Genomic DNA, 13184 nt, shown 5'->3' on the forward strand with positions numbered 1-13184 from the left:
GATTTTAGAGAGAAAGGAAGGAAGAGAGAGAAACATCGATGTGAGAGAGAAACATCCATTGACCGCCTCCCATATGTACCCAGCCACACTCAAGGGGCCAAAGAGCCGCATGTGGCTTGCGAGCCGCAGTTTGCCGACCACTGCTCCAAACAACTGAGCCACACCGGCCAGGGCTCTCATTGCTTCTCAAACCTACCCTCTCTGCATCTCGAAGCCTCCTATTTGTGCTGTCCCCAGTGCCTGTCAGCGTGACCCAAAGGCAGGACTCCCAGAATGCTTTTCACTGCTGTCTAATCATGAGCTCATGACCCTTTGGTGCCAATGCCCACAGTAACACCCAAGTTTCTGGCCACACGATGATCAACTAAGTCTTACGTTTTCTTCCAGGGAGCGGACTTTGGGTTCCTGGAACCTCGGCGCTGAAGACAGCTCGGCCTTGCACGTGTACAGGTTGGTGTCATGATGTTTTTCTTTTCTCCACATTCACACTCCATGCAGTTGCTGGGTTGGCCAGTCCGAGCCAGGATGAGCGTTAAGAGGTTGGTTTACCATTGGAGTATGCGTCCTCAGCTGTGCGTGCCTCACTCTTCTCTTCTCCTTTCTGCCAAGAGTGCATGGGAGCCCGCCGGTGTGGTTGAGCGTCGACCTAGGAACCAGGAGGTCATAGTTGGATTCCTGGTCAGGGCACATGCCCAGGTTTTGGGCTCAATCCCCAGTAGGGGACGTGCAGGAGGCAACCGATCAATGATTCTTTCCCATCATTGATGTTTCTATCTCTCTCTCCCTCTTCAATTTAAAAACATTTTTTTTTTTTTAAAAAAAGAGCACACGAGAGTGACAGGGAATGTCTTCTGCTCTTGGGCTCCAGTCACCCACGAAGTAGTAGGGGAACATAGACTGGTCCCAGTGCACCCCAGGAGGGGGCCAACGCAGTAAGTGGACAACCGTGCTGGCCAGCTTTCAGCGGTCTTAGCTTAACCATTGACAGGAACAGTGCTAAGTCACTAGACGTGATGAATATCTGAAACACGTCACCCACCCTGGCAGACTGGGAAACACCACAGTGGCTTCAGGAAGGTTCCTTTTTTGTTGTTAATTCTCACCCAAGCATATTTTTCCCATTGATTTTTATAGAGAGTAGGAGGGAAGGGGGAGAGGGGGAGAGAGAGAGACAAAAAACATCAATGTGAGAGAGACATATTGATTCATTGCCTCCTGCAGGTGCCCCGACAGGGGCTGGGGATCGAAGCTACAACCCAGGTATGTACCCTTGACCGGGAATCAAACCCAGGACTCTTTGGTGCTTGGGCCGACACTCTAACCACTGAGCAACACCAGCCAGGGCCAGGAAGGTTTTTAACAAGTTAGGAGCAAAGCTAAGGCTCGGGTCTTGTTCTGCTAGCTCCTCTGTTTATCTCTGGTCTCCTTCCCCAGAGGACTTTGAGTGGCTTGTATAATGTGGGAAGAGGAAGTAACATAAAAATTAGTTAAAGGTTGCTATGTGTTCTGGGCTACTGCTTGCTTGTTGTATTTATTATAATTCTCTGGTATGTTTCCAGCCCCATTCCTTGCTCTTTTTTTTTTCATAAATGTCTTTGCGACTCTCATGGAGTTTTCTCTTTCATGCAATCTTTAGAATCAATTTCTGGTTACTAACAAACATTCTGATGGCATTTTGATTAGGATTGTGTTATTGATAAACTTGAGGGAGATCTGATGTCTTTATAATGTTGGCTACTCCCATTCAGTGTGTTTATTTGTATAAAAAAATGTTGGGAAAGAAGGCAACACATTATGATGCCAGTTAGATGAAATGTCTAGAGGAGGCAAAGCTGTAGTGGTTGCCAGGGCCTGGGTGGGAGGGGTTAGTGTGAATGAGCGCCGGACTCTGCCGGGGTGAAGGAAAGGGTCCCACACTGCGTGGCAGGGGCGGTCACACAACTCCACGAACTCACTAGAAAATCTGAGGTGTGCACTTCAAACTAGTGAATTTTACAGAAGGTAATGTGCACTTCAGTAACGTTAAAACATATATATATTTGCTAAGCCAGAGAGAGAGGCTGATCCTGAGGCCAGAGACCAAAAGCCGAAGTTGGAGCCTGGTGTCTGCCTGACTTGTTTACCCTCAGCCTAGGTCCAGAGCAGGTGTAAAATGTAACTCCTGTCTCACAAAGTCGCCGACCAGAGGGGAGTTTGGTGAACTGCGTGCAGGTTGTCGGGCAAGGTTGTGGCCGGTGTATGGTCTTCACAGCGCGTGGACCAGCAAGCCTCCCTCATCCATTCTCTTCAGTGTCAACGTCACACTGACTTCCTGTAAAAAGAAAGTGGAAATGCAGGCCTGTACAGGGAAGGGGGACCCAAACCCCTGCCGGCGATGACCGTTGTCGACATCTGGTGAGCGTCCTCCCCCAGTCTCTGTGAATTACATGCACACACTGGTTTTAGATACGTAGATTATTTTTTCCTCTAATGAGCTCATTTTTCTTGATAGGCATTTTTTCTCATCAGTAAAGCTAGATTTCCATCTTTCCTGATGTTGGCTTAACAGTCCACCTTATAGAGAAATTATAATTTATTTCTTTAACATGATTTTATAATTGATTTGACTGGTTTCCTCTTGGTTGGCTTCTCTGGGTGTTTATTTTCTTTTCCTTGTGTGCAATGTTCTGGGATGAATGTCCTTGTGTACTTTGTGCAACCTTGGTTGCTTATTATTTGGGATAAGTTCCTATCAGTAGGTTTGTGGGGTGTGTGTGTGTGTGTGTGTGTGTGTTTAAATCAGGGTATTTACATTTTTTACTTTCAGCCACAGGGACCTCCAGAAATGTACCATGTTTTACTCCCAGGGCCCCTTTTCCTACCATCCCAACTGCAGTTGTCATGTCTTTACCAGTCTGACCACCGGGGCGCTTGCGTGGCTGCTGTGTGTGGGTCTCCTGTGTTATCCATGAGTTCAGCATTTGCTCTCGGGAGCGTCTGCTGTGAGAGGCCTGGCCATGTTTTCTACTCGCCTTGGTGTTGGGGGTTTCTCTGTGTCGTGGACTTGCATGAGCTCTTTGCACACATTCGTGGGAACTTGCTCTATTTCTCCATTTGGACGCTGTCTGGTGCCCGTCACATGTGCCACTCTTTCTGAGTGTGTCTCCCCCTTGGCTGGCAGTGGTTCTGCCGTAGGAACTGGGACTGTAAATGTTTCCCGGACACAAGTGTCCTCCTTTGTGTCTGGGAGGCCTTCAATTTCAAGACATAAAAACAATTCACCTGCATTGTCTCCGAATTGCATATTTTGCACTTAAATCCTTGAGCCATTGGAAATTCTGTATTTGTGGGTCTCCCAGGGGACAGGACAATGTCCGAGGACATCTGTAGTTGTCACGATTGGGGGTGCTCCTGGTATCAGGTGGGTGGGGCCAGGGATGCTGCTCAACACCCCACAGTGCCCAGGAGAGTCCCCCACAGGGAATGACCAGGTCCTGATGTCAGCAGTGCTAGCTGGGGGCCCTGAACAGTCTGGCCCTCAGGTCTAAAGGGACTCGTTCCTCTTTATTACAGACCCAAATCTGTGTCATTACCACAGAGGAAAAAGGCCGCTAATTACATTTCCACATGTGCTACTGAGAATTTTTCTAGGGAAGAAGGTTTGGGAACATCATCTGGAGACAAAACGTTCCAGCAGTCTGCGCTCAGTGTGGTGCTTCAGTTTCACTCTGACATGCCAACAGGACGTCACAGAGTAGCTGAAAATTCCAAGCGTTTCCTTTGGCTTTGATGCCTTACAACGGAGGGTGATCCTGGGCCCCCAAGGGCAAGGAGGCCAATCTGGGGACATGTGTGGTTGTCACAACGGGGTTCCTGGCATCGAGTGGATGGGGGCCAGGGATGCCGCTCAGAGCCCCCCAGCGCCCAGGACGGCCCCATGGAGAGTTTCCTGCCCTATGTCAGCTGAGGGGGACTCTGTTGGAGGGAGACAGAATTATTTTGCTTAACTGGCACCCACAGGCGGGTCTTGCAGGGATTACCAAGGAAACTCCTCCAAGTGGGTAATGCCAGGCTTTCCCGATTGTTTTAGAAACTTTAATAGTCACTTGTTGAGGACATCGTGTTTGCCAGGCGCTGTGTTCGCCACCACAGGCATCCTCACATTCAGTTCCCTACAGCACCAGGGCCCGAGGGTCTTTGACAGGCAGAGGATCAGATAGAGTCCAAGACGTGTAAGACTCTGAGCAGGGTCTCCCATGACTGAGCAGCCACCCTCTCCCGAGAGCTGGTGTGTCATCGAGTGAGGGTCACTGCTGCCCATCCTGAAGGCAGAGCCAGTGCTCTGATCCCATTCTCTGAATTTCTGCAGATGCCAGTGGGTCATGGGGTTTGCCCCGTGTTGTCTGAAGCTGGGTGACATTTGCCGTTTCCTCTGGCAGCCACTAGGGGGCGGAGAAGGCCCGTGGGATCAGACTGGGCCTTGAGCCAGGTGGGGGTGGAAATTCAGGTGGGTGTAGGTGGGTACCCAGACATCTTCAGTCAACCCCTTGCCCCTCGTGGCGCCCGTGACCACCTGTCCCTGTTCCCCGAGACATTCTGACTCAGCACCGAGAGTCCCGTAGTCACCCTGCCCTGGGGGCCCCCTGCCTCGCAGCCATGGAGACTCCCATCCGTGGGTGCAGGAGAGAGGCAGAAAACATGGGCTCGGTGGCTTTGGGTGTCTGTACCCCCCAAACCTACCATGGCCCAGTGGCTGGAGTGGAGGCTTCACGAGGGAAGCGAAGCGCAAGGTCAGGGTGCAGTCTTCACTGCTGCTTTCGCACCCCCCAAGGACGGCCCTGCAGTGAGCCCCCTTTGGGACTCACTTAAATGGCACCAACCCTCAGAAGCCCCTCAGGCTCTGCGTGAGACCCGCTAGTCTACCTGTGGCCCCCTCGGGTGTGTGTGACCATCACCTGCGTGGTAGCTGCATAGGCCTGGCTGGGTACATGGTGACCCTACGAGATTTTATTCATCCCTCAGCAAGGATTTCCAGATGTCTGCCTGGGCCAGGCTCTAGGGCAGTGATGGCGAACCTATGACACGCGTGTCAGAGGTGACACGCGAACTCATTTTTTTGGTTGATTTTTCTTTGTTAAATGGCATTTAAATATATAAAATAAATATCAAAAATATAAGTCTTTGTTTTACTATGGTTGCAAATATCAAACAATTTCTCTATGTGACACGGCACCAGAGTTAAGTTAGGGTTTTTCAAAATGCTGACACGCCGAGCTCAAAAGGTTCGCCATCACTGCTCTAGGGAAGCAACAGTGGCCAGGACGACCAAAGACCCCTGGCTGTCACAGAGCTGACGTCCTAGCGAGAGTCATGGGCCCGCTGGTGGGGGACCCCAGACATGGCCAGTACCCCCAGGGGCGGCTCGCACAGCGAGACCCTGTCGTACTGGGTCCTCTCGCACTCTGTCGTTGGGTGTGGTTACATTTCTTCTGGATGGACCTTGTCATGGTCTTGGAAGTTGGGAGCACAGCCAGCTGATTGCTGCCTCAGAGAGCAGCAGGAGCACCCTGCAGCATGGCAGCTGTGCAGAGCAAGGGCTTTCTCGGGGAGCCTGGGCCCCGTCCGCTGCCTGCACCGGCCATGCAGCTTGAGAGTCACCTGGCTCGGATGCCGAGGCTGCTGTGGTGCTAGTTTTATTGCGGTGACATCGAGTTTTGAGCTGAACACAGTGTCCAGAGCTTCGATTTCCAAAATGGTAGCCCCTAGCCACAGGGGGCTACTGGGCACCCGAAATGGAGCCGAGAGTGGAAATGACTATATTTTGCATATATTGGTCTAAATCAATAATTCTCTTTTTTTCTTTATTGATTAAAGTATTACATATGTGTCCTTATTCCCCCTTTGCCCCCCACCCCCCCTCTCATGCCCTCACCACCCCTGGTGTCTGTGTCCATTGTTAGGCTTATATGCATGCATACAAGTCCTTTGGTTGATTCCCCCCCACCCACCCCCCTCACCCCCGCCTTCCCTCTGAAGTTTGACGGTCTGATCGATGCTTCTCTGTCTCTGGATCTATTTTTGTTCATCAGTTTATGTTTTTCATTATATTCCGCAAATGAGTGAGATCTTATGATATTTCTCTTTCTCTGACTGGCTTATCTCACTTAGCATAATGTTCTCCAGTTTCATCCATGCTGTTGCAAATGGTAAAAATTCCTTCTTTTTTTTAAAAATTTTTTTTTTTACCACAGTGTAGTATTCCATTGTGTAGACGTACCACAGTTTTTTAATCCACTCATCTGCTGATGGGCACTTAGGCTGTTTCCAAATCTTAGTTAGCTATTGTAAATTGTGCTGCTATGAACATAGGGGTGCACATATCCTTTCTGATTGATGTTTCTAGTTTCTTGGGATATATTCATAGAAGTGGGATCACTGGGTCAAATGGGAGTTCCATTTTTAGTTTTTTGAGGAAACTCCATACTGTTCTCCACAGTGGCTGCACCAGTCCGCATTCCCACCAGCAGTGCATGAGGGTTCCTTTTTCTCCACATCCTCTCCAGCACTTGTCATTTGTTGATTTGTTGATGATAGCTATTCTGACAGGTGTGAGATGGTACCGCATTGTCATTTTGATTTGCATGTCTCGGATGATTAGTGACTTTGAGCATGTTTTCATATGTCTCTTGGCTTTCTGAATGTCCTCTTTTGAAAAGTATCTATTTAGGTCTGTTGCCCAGTTTTTGATTGGGTTGTTTATCTTCCTTTTGTTAAGTTGTATGAGTTCCCTGTAAATGTTGGAGATTAAACCCTTATCAGAGATAACATTGGCAAATATGTTCTCCCATGCAATGGGCTTTCTTGTTGTTTTGTTGATGGTTTCTTTTGCTGTGCAGAAGCTTTTTATTTTGATGTTGTCCCATTTGTTTATTTTCTCCTTAGTTTCCATTGCCCTAGGAGCTGTATCGGTGAAGATATTGCTTCGGCATATGTCTGAGATTTTGCTGCCTGTGGATTCCTCTAGTATTTTTATGGTTTCCCGTCTTAAGAGTGGTCCTGCCTTCGGTGCACACTGGGTGATGTCTGGAAACACCTGTGGTTGTCAGACGGGATGGCTCCTGGCATCGAGGGAGTGGGGCCAGGCATGTGTTCTGGGTTCCCCAGTGCGCAGGGCGGGTCCCACGGAGATGACCAGCCCCAGTGTCAGCAATACCGAGGGGGGATCCTACAAGGGCAGGCAGTTCTGCAGCTGGACTGCTCACTCCGTAGAGCACAAAAGAGCCCCCAACAGCAGAGCGTGCCTTCCTGATGGCTCCTGTTCTCCGGGAGTTTCTGAACATTTCTGCTGAAAGCATTGCCAGAGCTTTTATCCTAAGAGAGTGGCCTTTGTGTGGGGAACAAACTCCCGCCCTGGCGTGCAAATAGGAGCGCTCGTCTTTCTCCTGGGGAGTGACTGCTTTCAGTCTGTCCTGGGTGTGTTAAAATGCACATTATTATCAGTTCTTTCCATGGACACATTGTTCTCCTAAAAGGACTGCCAAGATATACAGTGAAAATCTAGAATGTTCTGCTCATGGAAGGTCACGGGCTGCCGCCGCCACCTTCCCAACAGAAAACGTGTACAGCATTTATGTAATTATGAGTCTCCTGACGCAGCCCACAGGGCCCCAAGCCCTCTGCCTGGAGCCTCTGATTCCAGCGACCAAGCCACATGGTGCTTCCCCAGGCAGCAGGCCCTGCTCAGACATGACCTTGACCCCCTACCGCAGGGTCTCATCTAGGGGTGACTTAGCCTCTAGGGGACCCTGGGCCATGTCGGAGACATTTGTGGTTGTCTTGACCGGGGGTACACCAGGCATCAAGTGGGCGGGACCAGAGATGGGGCTCAGCACCCCACAATGCTCAGGATGGCTGCACCCCAGGGAATGGCCCCGGCCCGATGTCAGCTTTGCCGAGGGGGCGCCCTGCTCTATGAGGTTCTTGCCTTCTGTGTTGACTCAAGGCCACTCTCTGTATTCTCTGCATTGTGTTATCACTGGTTCTCACCCAGGCCACGGCCAGCAGGCCCCACGCTTTTGGACCCCACAGGCTAAGCTCTCTCAGCCAGTCCTCTCACGCGTTAGTTAGTGCTACCACCCGCTTTTACCTGTTGGAAAATCAAGGCCCAGCAACGCTCACATCCAAGATCACTGAAGAGGGGATCCACGGATGGGGCAGCCAGAACTGGAACAGCCCCCTGGCAGCAAAGGCATGCCAACTGCAGCATCTGCAGCCACGTGCTTGTTGCTGGGCAACGACTTGAACAGTCAGCCCCAGGGCAGGGGATGACGCAGGCAGGCAGTCATCAGAGAGTCATCGGACTCAAAACACACACAGGGTTGTGACAGTCACATATGACAAGCAGGTGGGGGAGCCGGGGGAGCCGTGACGAGGCCGGAGAGGAGCTCATTTGGGGTGGGCAGAAGGGGTCCCCACATCCTCCCAAGGCCCATTCTCAGTCCTGATTCCATCTGAGCTGGTGGGCACTGAGGATGTCGGCCTAGGCTCCTCTTTCCCTTCCCTCCCACTTCGTTCTTTCAGTCAGCAAATACCCGGATCCCTGGAGAGGGCCAGGTGGGCTGTGCTCAGGAGTTGCGGGGGCAGGGGAAGCAGCTGGGAGCTGAGGGCTCCTGAGCCGCTGTCAGCCCGGTGGAGGCCTGAGCAGGTGCAACAAATGCAGGGCCCACAGGGAACTGGTGTGTTGGGAGCCTCTCTCATTGCCTTAGACTGAATCACCCATTGTCTGTAATTGCCATTGGTATCCCCAAATTCAAAAGTTAAAACCTAACCCCCAGTGTGATGGTAATTGGAGGTGGGACTGTTGGGAGGTGTGATGGTGCGGTTAATAAGAAATACAAATTTTGGTCTTCACCCATGGTTCTGGGCTCACAGCGCCCAAAATGCTTAGAGTTCCTGAGCGATGGGAGCACCCCTTAAATATGAAAGTGATCAGCAAGCCCCAGATGCTTTGCTGTGCTGTCACATAAAGTGTATTCGCTAGCTGTTGCTGCATAACAAGTCACCACAAACATGTCCATTAAACCACACCTGTCCTTTAGCTCCCGGTTCTACAGGTCAGAAGTGTGGGCATGGCATGGCCGGCCCTCTGTTCAGGGTCTCAGTGGGCTTGGCCAGGGCCGAGTTCTCATCTGAGGCGAGACCGGGAAAGGACCCACTTCCAGGTTGACCCGGGTTGTCAGCAGGATCTCGTTCTTCTCAGTCATCTTGCCAGCCGCCAGCTAGGGACGACATGACTCTCCGCACCTAGAGGTGTTCTCAGGTCCTGTCCCCTCTACAGACCCTCTCACACTTCCCGTCTCACTCCAAGAAGGACTCGCCTGACTAGGCCAGGCCCACCAAGGCACATTTCCCTTTTGATTCACTCAAGGTCAACTGATTTGGGATTTTAATTACATTCTCCAAATCCCTTCTTTTGTACAAAATAACATACCAGGGGTGTCTTATTATGTTCACAGGTCCTGTCTATACTCAGGGGTTCATCTACAGGGACCTGGGGGCTCTTAGAAGCCTGCTGGCCACACAGAGGAAGAAGGGAGCATAGTCATAGTGAGGGAGGTACGGCCAGCGCTGAGCCTCTGCCACGGCTGAGCAGGGGCATCTTTGCCCTCCTCTCTGACCTCCGCGTCTCCCTGCAGGATGTATTGTCAGGACTCGGGGGGACGACCAGGGTTGGGGGAGAAAGGAGGATGTTGGCCTTGGGGAATGCCTGGCATGTTTTGGCCCAGTTACACCTAAATATACCTAAGGCTTCAACTAACATATTTTTAAAAGCCTTTATTTTGAAGTAATTGCAAAGGAAATTACAAACATTTTTCAGGGGGTCCTGAGCACCCTTCCCCCAGCTTTCCCCTGTGGTGGCATCTCACATAACTGTAGCACGAGACCAGGAAATTGGCACGGGGACCATGTGTGTGCAGAGGCCACCACAGTTTACCACACGTGCAGATTGGGCTTTGCCTGAGTTATGAGTGTGCAGGACCGCCACACGTACAGTAGAGAGAGTGCCTCTAACTCGTGTATGTGAATATACTTAACTCTACTCAGCTGTACAAATAAAATAGGTTAGAGCGGTAAGTCTTACGTTATGTGACTTTTACCACAATAAAAGAAGAGGGGGAGAGACAGATATCAGAAGCAGTGGCAGACCCTCTCTGGCCTTGAAGAAAGCAAACAGACACATTGTGAACTGCCTGTGGAGGAGGCCATATGGCCTCTAGGAACTGAGAGCAATTCCCACACCACAGCCAGCAAGAAAATGGGGACCCCCAGTCCTATAGCTGCAGGCAATTAGATTCTGCCAACCACTTGAATGAGCTTGGAAGGGACTCTAAATTCTATATGGGAACTCAGCCTGGCCAATCCCTTGATTTTAAGCTTCTGAGACCTTGAGTAGAGGACCCAGTTAAGTTGTGCCCAAATTCCTAACATAGAAACTGTGAAATGACTAATGTGTGTTGTTTTAAACTGCTAAGTTTGTGATAACTTGTTATACAGCAGTAGCTGACTGATACACCTACTGTGCTACCTTCAGACACATTCCTTCTAAAACCCACCACAACTCTGCGAAGTAGAGCTAATTATCTCTATTTTCCAGATGAGAAAACAGCAGCAGAGAGAGGCTAAGTAACTTGCCCAGGGCCACATGGTAACTGTTTTGTGATAGTTAGCTGAGTGTCACCAGGCCCAGGACAGGGATCTGATGCTCCAACCGCCCACTGGATGTTTGGTGAGTGAATGAGTGAGAGAAGGAACAAATCCTCACCTGACCTCTGAACAGAGAGGTGAGCCCGTGACTGGAACCAGTGACATGCTGGAGACAGTGAACGGAACCTCGAGGACGTAATCCTTGTACCCCGAAAGGAGTAATGATCACATGGGGCTTCCCTGGCTGAGTCATTGAGGGGATGAGGCCTGAGCTCATGCACCTCCTGGAATTTAACATGCTATTCCCTGGCACCCTGACTAATATCCCGGCTGATTCAGAGCCCAGAGCCAGGCACCCTCTCACCCAAGAGACTGGCAAAGCCAGGCAGCAGGAGGAACAGCCAGCCAGGTGTGGGTGGGGGTTCGTGGCACCTGGGCTGCAGGTGAGAGGAAGGGCACACAGTGTAGGTGGGAAGAGAGGGGGAAACAAGGACTGAGGGCTGGGGCCACACCCACCATTGCCCCTGGCAAACCACTACCAGGTCTCCTGCTTCCAATAGAGGCTGGGTCACTCTCTGTGGGGCCTTCCTGGAAACTGTGGGGTATTGAGCAGCATCCCTGGCCCCCACCCTCTCGATGCCAGGAGCACCTCTATTGTGGCCACCACAGATGTCCCCAGGTGTTGCCAGTGTCCCCTTGGGGCAGGACCGTCCTGGGTGAGACCCTGGCCATGTGAGCTGATGGTGATGACGCTGCCTGAGTTAGATCAGGTACTCACCCAGGGGGCTCTGTCCAGAGCCTCAGAGAGGCCTTTCTGGAGGAAGTGGTGTCTGAGTTGAGGCTGACAGTGCCCCGGAGCTGATGGAACCTGGTAGGTGGACCCTCCAGGTGGCACAGGAGCAGAGGTCGGTTCCAGGACCTTCTGTGAGGGAGAGGGAGCAAGGAGCCCACCGGCACAGATAATGCTTTATCCCAAGGGCAATAGAGAGCCATAGAGGGTTCTAGCCCCACCCCTGGCAACAACTGATTGAGCTCCTTGTTTTACAGATTAGGCAACTGAGGCACCTTGGAGGTGAGGGAGGGCACCGGTCCCAGCGGACCTCAGGGCTGTTTTCACAAGGTCACTGGCTATGCCAGTTTGGGGGTGCATGTGGTTGCTGGAGCCAGGCCTAGGAAGTGGCACCTATCTTGGTACCTCCCAGCTCTGAGACCCCTGCTCAGGCAGGCACCTCCTGTCCTGTTTCCGTTTTGGAGTGATAGCCGCCGCCGATGCCCAGGGTTCTGCAGGGACTAGATGACAACATCCGCTTTGCAGGCCTCGTCCCCCCACCCGTCCCCTCTCTGCTTTCCTTCTTCCCAAAGACACCGGATGTCATCTGACTTCTCTGGTATCTATGGAAATGCTGGGAATCAGTGAGTGACCCCAGAACCGTCAACAGGTTGGCAAGCCCTGGACTCCTGTTCCCGGTGACAGCGTTCTTGCCCTTGACCGAGGGCAAGAAAGAAGTAACTGAATCTCGTGGACAGAACGTGTTCCCGGCCCAGAGCCCGGCCCCCTGGGAGTGACCGGTAGGAGTCCACCAGGAAAGCCGGCAGCAGGCGGCAGCAGGCGGCGGCTGTGTCCCAGGCTGACCTTGTTTTCCTGTTCCCCGGCAGGAACAGCCTGGCCTGCGGTGGGGATCTCTGCAGGCTCTGTAAACACCCAGGGATGGAGGGCCTGGGGGCCGGGCTCCTAGCCGCCCGCCTGCCCACGCCTCCCTGGGAATTATCAGGAAAGGGTGGCAAATCTGTTCCCTTCCCAGAAGACTCAGACTCGCTCAGCTGCCTCCTGGGGGAGAGATGCCGGCTGGGGATGGTCATCTGTGTTGTGAGGCCCCCGGGGCAACGTGTTTACTCACAGACGGCGATGTTCCTCACGCAAGAACAAGGAGCGTAGGGGGGCATCTTTCCTTCCTCTCTCTCTCTCTCTCTATTGTCGTAAAATATGCATAACATACAATTTGCCATCTTAACCATTTTTCAGTGCACAGCTCAGTGGTATTAAGTACATTCACATTGTTGTGCAGCCATCCCCACCATCCATTTCCAGAACTTTCTCATCTTCCCAAACTGAAACTCTGTGCCCATTAAACACTAGCTCCCTACCCCCCGCCCCTTCCCCCCTTCCCAGCCCTGGCACCCACCATCTACTTTCTGTCTATGGACTTCCCTCTAAGTAGAGTCACACAGTATTTGTCCTTTTGTATTTGGCTCATTTCACTGAACATACTGTCCTCAAGGCTCATCCACCTTGTAGCAGGTGTCAGAATGTCCTTCCTTTTTAAGGCTGAGTAATATTCCAGTGTGTGGATGGGCCACAGGGTGTGTATCACTCATCTATTGATGGACACTTGGGTTGTTTCCACCTTTTGGCCATTGTGAATAATGCTGCTATGAACACAGGTGTATAATTATCTGTTTGAGACCCTGCTTTCAGTTCTTTGGGGGAATGAAACACCTTT

General features: G+C 51.5%; 1 protein-coding gene across 2 annotated transcripts in view; it reads left to right on the top strand.

The window, feature by feature from the left end:
- The first annotated feature begins 384 nt into the window (after positions 1 to 384).
- Positions 385 to 13184, top strand: part of GNG7 (G protein subunit gamma 7) — an 82263-nt gene continuing 69463 nt past the window's right edge. Inside the window, exon 1 of one of the 2 annotated variants that reach the window (XM_006101146.3) lies at positions 385 to 450. The gene's annotated coding sequence lies outside the window, so the exon portion shown is untranslated. The remainder of the gene's footprint in view (positions 451 to 13184) is intronic. The other variant, XM_023764697.1, reaches the window with a different exon arrangement.

The sequence above is a fragment of the Myotis lucifugus genome, unplaced genomic scaffold (genome assembly GCF_000147115.1).
Source record: "Myotis lucifugus unplaced genomic scaffold, Myoluc2.0 scaffold_342, whole genome shotgun sequence".
In the NCBI taxonomy this organism is placed as follows: Eukaryota; Metazoa; Chordata; class Mammalia; order Chiroptera; family Vespertilionidae; genus Myotis; species Myotis lucifugus.